This window comes from Amblyraja radiata, chromosome 12, assembly GCF_010909765.2.
Source record: "Amblyraja radiata isolate CabotCenter1 chromosome 12, sAmbRad1.1.pri, whole genome shotgun sequence".
NCBI lineage: Eukaryota > Metazoa > Chordata > Chondrichthyes > Rajiformes > Rajidae > Amblyraja > Amblyraja radiata.
In genome coordinates, this window is record NC_045967.1 from 33,633,829 (window position 1) to 33,644,929 (window position 11,101).

General features: G+C 40.6%; 1 protein-coding gene across 2 annotated transcripts in view; it reads right to left on the reverse strand.

Annotated features, from left to right (window-relative positions):
- sytl4 (synaptotagmin like 4) overlaps window positions 1-10,767 on the reverse strand; it is a 59,720-nt gene extending 48,953 nt beyond the window's left edge. For both annotated transcript variants that reach the window (XM_033030442.1, XM_033030443.1), the window contains exon 1: window positions 10,573-10,767. The gene's annotated coding sequence lies outside the window, so the exon portion shown is untranslated. The remainder of the gene's footprint in view (window positions 1-10,572) is intronic.
- Between the last annotated feature and the right edge of the window lie 334 nt (window positions 10,768-11,101).

The following is an 11,101-nucleotide window of genomic DNA, read 5'->3' on the forward strand; positions in this document are numbered from 1 at the left end:
CGGGGAGAGGGAGTGAGCAGCCCGGGGAGAGGGAGTGTGCAGCTCGGGGAGAGGGAGTGTGGGGCCCGGGGAGAGGGAGTGTGGGGCCTGGGGAGAGGGAGTGTGGGGCCTGGGGAGAGGGATGTGCCGGGGGGGGATAAGGCCTAGTGTGTGAAGTTGCGGGGAGGTTTACAATGTTTCTTATTTAATGTCCCTTGTCTAGTCTGAAATAAAGTTCATCATTGGATCAGAAGAAATATAATTGTGTGTGTTATATGATTATATACATTTATATCACATTCATGTATGTGTGTTTATAAACATTTTATTCTTTAACAAGAATTAACAGAATTAAGAACTAACAGAATTATGAATCTAACCCTATATCACACACAAAAACTTCCCCAGCAATGTCAATTACCCTGCGAGTCGGGTCGGTTCCGGTTACTACAAAATCAACTCAAACACTGCTTGTGAGCCATTTAAAAAGAAATGATTTAAAAAACATTAAAAAAGACAATTACCAGTCAAATTTTATTCTTGACAAGAAGTATGAACTGACAGAATTATGAATCTAACCCTATATCACACACACAAACTGTTGCCCCGCAACATTGATTACACTGCGTGTCGGGTTGGGTGAGGTAGGCTCCGGTTACTAAAATGGGCGGGGCAAAATGCCCAGGATCGCCTCCGTAGCGTACTACACGTCAGCCCATTGTATTTCGCAGGAGTAGCCCATCTTGCTCTGCTCTAAGATCTTTGGTTTGTACTTTCTTCCTATGGCCTCTTGGGGTTTCTCTGGGTGCTCCAGGTTCCTCCCACACACAAAGATGTTCAGGTTTATAGGTTAATCGGCTTTGGTAAAATTCCAAATTGTCCCCAGTGTGCGGGAGCGTGCTAGTGTATAGGTTGATCGCTAGTTGGCATGGTCTCGGTGGGCTGAAAGGCCTGTTTCTGCATTGTATGCCTAACCTCCAAAGAGTGTGGGTGAGAGGATGCAATTAAGGCATTTAACGGACAAACTGAAATTTAAATAACTGGATAAGGAGTGATACTTCCATCCTTTAGGGAAATTTATAATCAAGGGACTTTACTTTGACATGGATTGAGTTAATGAAAAGCAAAGTCAAATGAACTGTTGAGAAAGGAAATGTATAATGAGAATTAAAGAATTAGTCTAAATGAACCAGCTCTTCCTGTTCCACCCAGTAGTCAAGTCTTAAATGGCAGGCTCCAGGAGAACTCTATGTTCAGTTTTCAGAACATAGAGATCAATGGGTACAAGTACAAGTAGATAGTTTCCTGAAACTGGTGAAGGAGACATTTTGACAGGCTTGGCATTGGATCGAAGAGTTGGGACATCATATACAACTATACAAGATGTTGATGCGACCGCATTTGGCGTATTATGCAATGCTAGCCAACTAGTTATAGGAAGGATATCATTAAAATGGAAAGGATGCAGAAAAGATTCACAAGGATGTTAGCAAAACTGGAGAGCTCAAGTAATACGGAACGACTGGATAAGCTGAGGCAATTGTCCCTGGTGTGGCGGAGGCTGAGGAGTGACATAGTCATGGGGCAAAAAGAAGATGAATCATCACAGTGTTTTTCCAAGGTTGGGGACTTGAGGAAACTAGAGGAAATAAGATTTAAGTTGAGAGGCAAAATATTTAAAAGGGAAGCAGGTGGAAATGTATCCACACATAAATGGGTATGTGGAACTAGCAACCAGTAGAGGTGCTAGTGGCAGGTCCAATCACAACTTTTAAAAGAACAGTTTGACATGTACATGGGTAGGAATGGTTTAATGGAATATAGGCCAAGCACAGGCAAGTGGGACTTGCTTGGGCTAGCTTGGGTAAGCAACTTGGTCGGCATGAACAAGTTAGGCCGAAGGGCCTATGATTTTTTAACATAACCTTTAATGCTGCAATGCACAATTTCTATTCTGTATATTTCAGTCCCATATATTGAATGTCTACAGAATGAAAAAAATACAAGTGACATGACTAAACATAATATATCGTGATATGAGCGGGGGAAGAAGGAAAAAATAAGTTGTCGAAAAATTACACTGCCATGGGCGATGGATCCAACCTTTTCTGCTCAGTAGTTATAATTCTGTAGCATAACTAAATCTTAGCAAGTATATTTGTATATGAAAAATTCCTTTGCAAAATGAAAGGGTGGACTAGATGACCTTTTCTTTTCATCTGAAGGTGGTAGTTTATGATGCAGTTTATCTTTGCAATCAACTGGTCAAATCGGACAATATCTCAACAGTGAGATTAATTAGCCTAGATGATACTTCAAATTATGCGCTGCCATCCTTCCACTTGGTCTAAACAGGAGCCACAAGGACATAAAGTGGGTGAGACTTGTCCTTGTTTATGCCGGTGACCTAGCTGAGGCATCGTGAAGTGCAGATGGAATCTACTGGGTGGTACTGGGTGGAATTTAAAAGGATGAGGGGTGGAAGAAATTCATTATCTCCTTTCTCAAGGCACATCCTCTTATTTTGAGGCCATGGCCTCTGGTCCTAGAATCTTCCACTAGTGGAACCAATCTCTCCATATTCAGGCCATTCACTATTCGGTAAGTTCCATGAGGTTCCCCTTCATCTTTCCAAACTCCAAAAAGTCAAATATTCTGACTTTTTCTATGGTGAATTTAAATGATCTTTTTTTTTTCCTGTGGTGTCAATGCTTGCAAACTATCAACACTGCTAAAAGTAATGCCCTGACAAAAGACAATCTTGATTAATAGAAACACAAAAATCTCTGGATACTGGAATCTAGAGTCCAAAGGAAAGGTCTCGTCCCAAAACATTGACTGTCCATTTCCCTTCACAGATGTTACTTGACCTGCTGAGTTCCTCCAGCAGTTTGATTAATGGAACATGGGTGTGTGCTTAAGATCCATTAGACATGCTCTCATTTATTTGTGGGCTTGGAATAAAGTTGGCAAAGTTCAGTTATGAATATTGGACAAAGAACATCTGTGAACTTTTATGTAAGAAGGAACTGCAGATGCTGGTTTAAACCGTAGACATAAAAAGCTGGAGTAACTCAGCGTGACAGGCAGCATCTCCGGAGAGAAAGAATGGGTGATGTTTCGGGTCAAGACCATTCTTCAGACTGGTTGGGGATAAGGGCAACGAGAGATATAGATGGTGATGTGGAGAGGTAAAGAACAATGTATGAAAGATATACAAAAGAGTAACAATGATAAAGGAAACAGGCCATCATAAGCTGTTTGTAGGGCGAAAATGAGAAGCTCGTGTGACTTGGGTGGTGGAGGGATAGAGAGAGGGAATGCCGGGGCAAATTGATTTCTCTCATTTGCATGACAGAAATCAATATTCATACCACTGGGCTGTAAGCTGCCCAAGCAAAATATGAGATGTTGTTCCTCCAATTTGTGTTTAGCCTCACTCTGACGATGGGGGAGACCGAGGACAGAAAGGTCTATGTTGTAATGGGAAAGAGAATTAAAATGTCCAGCAACCAGGAGATCAGGTTGGTTCAGGTTGGCTGAGTGAAGGTGTCACCGTCTATATCTCTCGTTTTCCTTATCCCTAACCAGTCTGAAGAAACATCTCGACCCGAAACGTCACCCATTCCTTCTCCAGAGATGCTGCCTGGCCCGCAGAGTTACTCCAGCTTTTTGTGTCATCTGTGAACTTTTGCTTGTTCCAGGGGCCAGTTCAACACAGTCCCTGCTAAAAATAAAGCATACCTATCAGCCCATATTCCAAATGTCATTACGTTCATTCCCAGGTACTGCAATGGTACATTGTTATATAGGCGTCGGTCTGAGAATGTTCCACGTTGAATCAGCAACCCATACAGTGTCATTGGGTTTTATTAAAGATGGGTGAAGAAACCTTCACATTATCACCCACCCAACTACTGCAGGTGATAATTGCTGCTCCTCTATGTTGAGCATTATTTGGAAGAAGAACTTCGAGTAGCGAGGGTGCAAATTATACTCTGGGATGGGAACTTTATTTTCCATCACGAGGACGACTCAATAAAATCACCGTAAAGTTGAGTAATCCCACAAACACATCAGATCAAGATTTGTCACTCTTGGCACGCCCAGTTCAGGGTGGTGTTTAGGAATTAATTAGCTCACTTACACATTTGGCATGTGAGCCTAATGTTTACAATGTGCACCACTTTTTTTTTTACAGCATTTCCTAAACTTACCAGCAGTATCCGCTAGAAAGACCAGTGCCAGAAATACAAAGAAATGTCATTACATGCAAGTTTCTCTCTATTCTCTTGACTTTAATCACCATTATTTAAGTCTCAATCTGCATTGCACTATGAACATTAACAAACTGGGGCTGAGCTAAGGGTGAGAGAGAGAAAATTGTAAAAAGGTATTAACTTTTATCAATTTGGTAATTTATTATGGTCAGCTTGCATTTCAATTTCTGGAGTAAAACAACTTCATAATACTCTCTTGAACTGCTACAGAGGTACAGGTGCAAGCATATTGACCTGTTGCATCACGGTCTGGTTCGGCAACTTGAACGCCCAGGACCAAAGAAGATTGCGAAAGGTAGTGAACAGTGCCCACCCAGCCAATCACGGGTATGACGGACTCAGATAACCTCCCCACTATCAATGGGATCCACAGGAGTCGCTGTCGCAAAAAGGCAACCAGCATCATCAGAGACCAACACCACCATGGACATGATCTCATTTCACCTGCCATCGGGAAGAAGGTAAAGTCCAGGTTCAGGAACAGCTTTTTTCCTTACAACCATCAGGCTATTAAACACACCTCCAAATAGGCTCCGAACTATATAGGCGGGAGCATTATTATTTTACTTTGTGCTGTTTTTGTATGTTTATATTTTACAGAATATATATGAACATATGACAATAAAACACTCTTGACTCTTACAAGTTTTTTTAAACATTTAAATAAGACCATTATATCCTTATTGAGCAGTGGTTTATGTTAGTATCCATAGGGATTTGTTTTCAATATGTCTCTCTTGGTGCATTATGTTCATTGCTCCGGTCTAAGGACATGAGTCGCTCGCTATCTGGGAAGTGCTACAGAAGGAGGAGAGTCTACCACAGATGTTAGGCTTATTGATCTATAGTTCCATGTTTTTTCTTTGCAGCCCTTCATAAACAGTGCAAAACAATAGTCACCTTCCAGTCTCGTGGCACTTCACGTATGTCTAACAATTATTCATACAGTATATATAAGCCAGAGCTCCTGCAATTTCTTCTCTCGTTTCCCAGTGTCCTTAGATATATCTGGTCAGGCCCAGGTGATTTATCTACCTTCATACATCATTGGACATCCAGCACCTCCTCGACTATAATGTAGACAGTCCTTAAGACGTTTTCATTTCCTGCCCCAATTCTCTAGTCTTCATGTCCATCTCAACAATAGAAATGGAGGAGAAATTCTCATGTGACCCTTGCTCATCTTCTGCTGCTCCACTCATGAATGACCACTTTTGTTTCTTCCGTCTCTGGTTACCTTTCTTCCCTTATTATATTTATAAAATATATTAAGATTCTCCTTAATCTTATCTCTCCCCATTGGATTGCAATGTGGTTGGGGAACTTGTGTGTCTCAGTGACCCCGAGAGCTATGCCAGCGGGAGATTCGTCTCCTGTTAGGGTCCCCCATGCTGGACAGGTCGAAGGGTAGAGGCGAGACGAAGAGCGATCCACTGGTCCTCCGGGTTGGAGGTTGAGCACAGGGCTAACACTGTCTCGTAAAACAAATATGTTACGGAAACAGCAACTGAAGGAATCAACACTACTGAGTGGAGGACCTTTGTTGCTGCCCTACATACCAGGAGGAATAATGGGCAGTAAGTAAGTAAGTAAGTAAGTTCATCTTATCTGCCAGAGTTATCTCCTGCCCCTTTTCTGTCCTCCTAATTTTCTTCATAAGTGTGCTCCTCAAACATCTATCTCCATGGATTCACCTGATCTTGTGTTTCCTGAACCTAGGGCAATCCTGCTATTAAAGGCGTTGAATGATCAGTTAAATTGATGGCCATCAAAAAAAAACAAAAGAGGAAAAGTTATAAACACCAAAATATAGGCTGGACATGAATTATGGCCTCACCCAGTTAATTGCTGCTTTTCCGACAAAAGGTGCAAAAAGTTGTGTCAATGAGGCAAAACCAGTTTTACTTCACTGACAGAAAGCAGCCTCTACATATTATGCAAGATCTTACAAGATTTCACCCCACCCCTTACATTTTCATTGACACTCTGTTTTAATTTAACTGAGTTATGCTCCTACTTCTCTATTTACCCTACGGGCTAATAAAATAGGATGACCCAACTTTGTCCTGAACAAATTCTATTTATATAATGAACATGCAAATATTTGTTTACACAATATATTTAGATAAAATATACCATTTTACATTTGTACTTAAATTCTGCAACATGCAAGCTGTGCTCTTCCTTTAAAGACATTTAGTTCTCAAACCAATCTTTATTCCTATTTGCTCCTTTGCCAAAAATAGTGCTACAGCAATAAAAATTATGATCTCAAGGGCCTTTTTGTCTTTAATTGTATTTGGGGTAGGTCCTTGTCTGGAAGAGTTTCCCTATTTCCAATGGTTTATATTTGTTTTCATCATGGAATGTTAATATGTGTCACTCCATCATGTTTAGATTTATGTCACTTTTGCGATAAAACCTTTATTCCAAGCAGGAATCAATTTAGTGAACATAGTTTCTAAGCTTTGAAAACATGGTGAAACCAATAATGATAACACCCCAGTGTGCAATTTGGATCACTGTTGCTTGCATGCGTCATAAATGTTTGGTTATCTTTTTGTATTATAATCAGCAATCCACCCAAGATCAATTCCAATGCAAATTTAAACCATTTTGACACCAAGAAATTAGCTGAAAACAAAGAGCACAATGAGCTAAATAAGCATGTGTTATACTGATGGTCCACCACCGGAGCAGGGGAAGAAAAACTTGCAGTTGCATAGAATGTTTCTTGACTTGGGGACATTCCAAATTCTTCCAAATTCTTTCTCTACTACAGTAACTTATTAACTCAGGACGTCAGACTGAATACAACAAGGTTAAGCAAACAGCAGTGAGATGCAAGAAAAGTTAATCTTGCCATGACACTGCTGTGAATTGTGATAGCTTCCAAATTGTTTGTCAAAGTATGAGCAGGAAACACAGGCAAGGTCATAAATGAATACACTGGGACTTTTTTTCTCTCTGGTCTGAGACATGATGAAGGTTTTCAAAATTATAAAAGGCGAATGTTAATAAACAGCTTCTTCACATCCGTGTAAACTAGAAAGAATAAATATGATTTTGACAAATTGAGTAAGTATGAATAATTTCTTGCTTAAACAATGGTGAGAATAAATGACACAACCACACAGTGTGAATGGATCAAACAGCACTGATGATACATTAAGGTTTGGTGCAGAAAAAGGGATAAGGTAAGAGAAAGATGTGAGGACAGGGTAGGATGGTATGAATAGAGTAAGGAGCTTGTATGGAATTTCAACACCCTCATGATTTATGTTATAGAATGGGTCAAACATTTGCATCAATTGTAATATCCTATTATAGAACACTATTTATTAAATCCGAAACCAGTTCTGGCTTTCAGGTGGAGGGATATGACGTAATTTCCTTTTATAACTTTGCAAAGTCAACTGTGTTCAAGTTGTGCCACAGGCACTGGTAGATATCATGTCATACCAGTCCGGCCAATATGTTGAAGCAAGGCAGAATCTCCTTAGCTGAGTATTGTTAATAATACATTTCAAGAAAGGTTCCAAACAAAGGATAGCAATAAACTGTTTTAGAGGTTAAAACAATGTTCAAAGTTGAGACTGCATGTATAAACAAGTTCATCTCCAAACTCGTGGAACGTAGAGATAGCACTCCCCTGTGCAAATGGAGCTTCGACTTCCTGAACAACTGACCCCAATCAGTGAGGATAGGTGACAAATCATCCTCCACAATGAGGTACAGAAGTTTGAAAATGCATACCTCTGGATTGAGGGACAGAAGTTTGAAAACGCTTACCTCCAGATTTACGGACAGTTTTTTCCCAGCTGTTATAGGGCAACTGAACCATCCTCTCATCAGTAAGAGTGCGGTCCTGACCTCCCATCTACACCATTGGAGTCCTTTAAGTTATCTTTAATCGGACTTTATCTTGCACTAAATGTTGTACCCTTTATCTGTGCAGTGTGGATCAAAGATCCTATAGCGGAGCAAGATAGACCACTCCTGCTAAATGCAATGGGCTGACGTGTAGTACGCAACGGAGCGGAACGTGGGCCTTTTTTTCATCCATTTCAGTAACCCGACCCGACTCGCAGTGTAATCAACGTTGCGGGGGAACAGTTTGTGTTAATAAATTATCATTCTGAAAATGAGGAGAAGATTTTTACCAAAGAACTTTTATTTTTACGAGGATGTTTCTGTAACTGGCTTCCGTCTCCGCACTAGTATCTTTGTTCCGCAGTGGGATCTTTGGTGCGGAGAAGGAAGCCGGTTACAGAAATGGGGCCGAAAATTACCCATGAATCTGCCCATGACCGTACTACGTCTTTTACGTCGAATGATCTATCTTGCTTGCTATAGGATCTTTGGTGTGGATGGCCTGATTATAATCATGTATTGGTCTTTTCTTTGACTGGATGGCATGCAAGTAGGCATGAAATTAAGCTAAATCTTGATGGAGCAAAGGAGATTCTATATTTTATTCTTTGTATGCTAATAGTAAAACAAGGTATTACAGGTGAAGACATTGGTTACACCATTGTTAGGATTCAAGCCTTGGAAATGTTGTGGGGAATATTAATTAAAATATTCAACAAAATCCGTGTAGCTTACTTTTCTCACCTCAGAAAATGTCAGTCAATAGATGGATTTCAAAGATGTTTAGTTAAAGTGAGTAGATTAAATAATATTGAGTCCACTCAAGTGAATTGGCAAATAAAATGTAAGCACAATTGTTGAAATTAAGATTCTTATTACAATTAATACATGTAAAATATATTAGATCATGACCTGCTTCAATTCACTAGCCTTAGAAAACCTAGTTCACCAACATTTTGGGGAAAATTAGGGCATCATGATTTCATTTGATAGCTTTAAATGAAATATTAGTATTGACATCCGAGGCCAAATTGTCCCCTACTTTTTAATTATTCAAATAGGTCTTTGGATTGATAACATAGAAACATAGAAAATAGGTGCAGGAGTAGGCCATTCGGCCCTTCGAGCCGGCACCGCCATTCAATATGATCATGGCTGATCATCCAACTCAGTATCCTGTACCTGCCTTCTCTCCATACCCCCTGATCCCTTTAGCCACAAGGTCCACATCTAACTCCCTCTTAAATATAGCCAATGAACTGGCCTCAACTACTTTCTGTGGCAGAGAATTCCAGAGATTCACCACTCTTTGTGTGAAACCCCTTGTTCTGGACTTCCCCAACAATCTTCCTGCATCTAGCCTGTCCAACCCCTTAAGAATTTTGTAAATTTCTATAAGATCCCCCTTCAATCTTCTAAATTCTACATAACTTGGACTAGAACTAATCCAGCTTCTAATAGGGAGTTCAAAGCGCAAACCTGTCTCCAGCAGTATTAGGAGGTAGCACAATTAAAACAATATTGTCTAAGGTGCAAGTTAAAATACATGGACGAGTCTGTTAAAAGTTACACAAGATGAGCAATTGCCAACTTTGTCACCAGATCTTTAAAATCCAAACTGGGGGGCATCGTTACAAAAGTTCTTGATTTACTTTGTTATTCCTCCTATGCTTTTAAAACGTTCACATAAACTTAATTCAAATATTCAATTTTCCAATATTAATTGCTTTCACGCTGTGGTTTACCTAGACACAACATAATCACTAAAAAATACACGATGCAAGTTTATGAAAAAGTAAATACGAATTTATATCACCGAGTGTAAAAGTTAAACACAATGCTATACACGTCTTTGTTCTGCACACGAAATACAACTCAATCCCCCTGTTTTGTCATAAGTACCAAGCGGGATCACGGGCCTTGAAAATGACAATTCTTCTGAAAATTCCAATTCTATTGAATTTTCCAAAAGCCTTTAGCGTGCTTTGAAATCGTATTATCCCTGATACAGGTAAATCCCGGGTAACATGCATTTCATTCTGACTCGTCACTTTTATAGGGAATGCCAGTAAGGTGGCAAAATGTACATTTGAAAATCCTCACTCTAGATTCTCGATGTTATAAAATGAATTTACCAATTAGAATAGAAATTAGCTAAAGTGGACGACTTTGATTTCAATGATATGGAAGTTGCAAGTCCAAACATCGTTTTATTCAGTGCTGAGATTAAAAGGAGCTGAACGTGTGGTCCCCGCTGGCCTGAACCTCACACTGAGAGTGAAAAATGACAACCCACAAGCTCTCTCCCTCGGGAGGATTTCTATTGCTCACATTGTTCACCTTTTACGTCTGTTTCAGCGACTGTCCGCACCGAATTATTTATACCGGGAGAGGATCCCACCGCCACAATTAACAACCCAACACTTTAAAATTCACTTACTTTCAGGTGCAGAACACAACTGAATTCCTCTCCCAAGAAGATCTAATCCCCTCGGGTCGGATTCTGACTTTCTTCCGCTGTTTCCGGAAGCGAATTGTTGTTAAAAACTTTTGAGCTGAACACTGGACGAAGCCGCTTGGTGGCGAAAGTACGTCGGAGTCGCGCTCCTCCTGCACAGCGCGGTCTGCGGCAGCAGAGTACTCTCCCGCTGACTCAGCCCAGCCCGGGGTACATTCGCCGCCCTGCCCTGCACGGGGAGAAGGAAGAGAGTCACGGAGCTCAATCTGATCCCTTGAAATATACCCCAGGCGAGTTTATAGTGTTAGACTTCTGATTTCTCTTCCCTCGCCATGAGCAGAATATCCTGGAGGTACAAGTGCAGTGAATTGAGCAGTTTATTGCCACATGTGACAACTCACAAGGTATGCAAATAGTCGCCATGTAAAGGGCACTTACAAAGTATCCTGTGCCATGTCCTCCCTTGTTCTCCCTCATGCTGGGACCTCCTTTGTTCTCCTCCCCCCTACAA